The sequence below is a fragment of the Pelodiscus sinensis genome, chromosome 6, assembly GCF_052426305.1.
Source record: "Pelodiscus sinensis isolate ZL-2025 chromosome 6, ASM5242630v1, whole genome shotgun sequence".
Lineage (NCBI taxonomy): Eukaryota > Metazoa > Chordata > Testudines > Trionychidae > Pelodiscus > Pelodiscus sinensis.
In genome coordinates, this window is record NC_143057.1 from 23,871,187 (window position 1) to 23,872,862 (window position 1,676).

General features: G+C 35.0%; 1 non-coding gene across 1 annotated transcript; it reads left to right on the forward strand.

Moving 5' to 3' along the window:
• Positions 1 to 371: 371 nt before the first annotated feature.
• Positions 372 to 443, forward strand: TRNAH-GUG (transfer RNA histidin (anticodon GUG)). Its single transcript has one exon. It is a non-coding gene; the product is annotated as a tRNA-His (tRNA).
• Positions 444 to 1,676: the final 1,233 nt, after the last annotated feature.

Genomic DNA, 1,676 nt, shown 5'->3' on the forward strand with positions numbered 1-1,676 from the left:
AAAAAAGTCTTTCCACATGTTGACAAAAAAGAATCCTGTTCTGTGTCTAACTGGACTGTCCCATGGCCCTGTGTTACAAAAGAAAAAAGCAAGGAGGATAGCCATAAAAAAATAGAGCCCTCTCTCTTTCTGGACCTATTTATGATCCACTTAGTCTTCATAACCCCCAGATCAATAAGCCTTAATTTAATATGGAAAGTAGACTTCAATGCAGAATCAAACGTGCGCAGATGGCTTACAAAAATATTTCAGACAGCTGTACTTTAGCTGATTTTAAGAGTTTGATGAACAGTAGGTGGCGCTATCTGTTGACAAGAACATTGCAACAGAGGGAAAAAAAACAAAGGCACGCCACAGCTTCCTGATAGCTTGCCGTGATCGTATAGTGGTTAGTACTCTGCGTTGTGGCCGCAGCAACCTCGGTTCGAATCCGAGTCACGGCAGGAGGGGGATGCATTTTTTCAAAATACAGAACTTCATAGATATTGTTTACTAATGAAACATAATACATTGAATAAGCAATTGGAACGCTTCTAGCTTTTACAAGGATGATTTGCCAAATTTACATGTAACTACAAGGTAAGTATAGTTCAATAAGCCCTTCCAAGTATGTGCTGTTTATTTCTGAATTTTAAACGTGTTTATGAATAAGATAATGCTCAGTGTGGCATAGCGAGAATGCAGTTTTTAATTACTGCTATTTTAGGGCTGGACTGAACAAGCTTATGAAGTCTGCTTATTTTTTTATCTTTGTCAGTAGTGTATAATAATAAAGCAACAACCCTGAATTACTTGAAAATGACAGCAGTAGATGAGAAAATTTTGCTTAATCAGGCATGAATTATTGTTAGTAGGAGGCTTTTCCTTGGTGACAGACAAAATTAACTGTCCCTTATCAGTGATTCCAGGAAACCTTTTGTTTCTTTGATAGGAATAGGCACTGAGAGTAATTTAACTTTCTTAAACACTGCCTAATACAAGAACTCGGGTTCTCAGAAGACATCTAAAAGCAGCATTTGGCTCTTATAAATTACACTATTGCAAATAACTGTAGTTCATGTAATAAATCATATATAATATGTAATTCTACTATTAATTTATAACTAAATTAATGAGGTCTTATCACTGAGAAATTAGAATATTTAGAAGCCACTTTATGAAAGCTCTGGTAATTGGTTCTTAATTGTAAGTCTAAGAGCAAGAACCTTTTATTATTTCTTAATTGTATTTATTTTTATATCTGTCTTTTACCTCTAGATTATATTATACAGGGGGCTTGACAGACAAACCTTTTAGGTGAGTCCTATGAGCCTGTGTTTTCCAAAGCCACACATAAAACATGAAACAGTCTTTCTGAAAGTTTTTACTAAAATTTTTCAGGGCGTTTATATACTGTAGCCTTTGTAGTTACAGGCTGTTCTGAAAATTAAGTAGACTGAAATTGTGAGCAGCACTCTGAACAATAAAGATTAATTCTTCTGTGCATAAACATTATTTACATATCAGGTCTCAGTATATTTAAACTGAGTCTTCACTCCCTCCTGTTGTTGCTTGTGATGTCATGTAGAAAATAAAGTGAAGCGATTGCTGAAGTCCTCCACAAATCTGTTTTTGTTGTTGGAAAAACAATTTTGCATGTGAGTTCATTTCCCTGTTTCTTTTTGTGATGTGCAGAT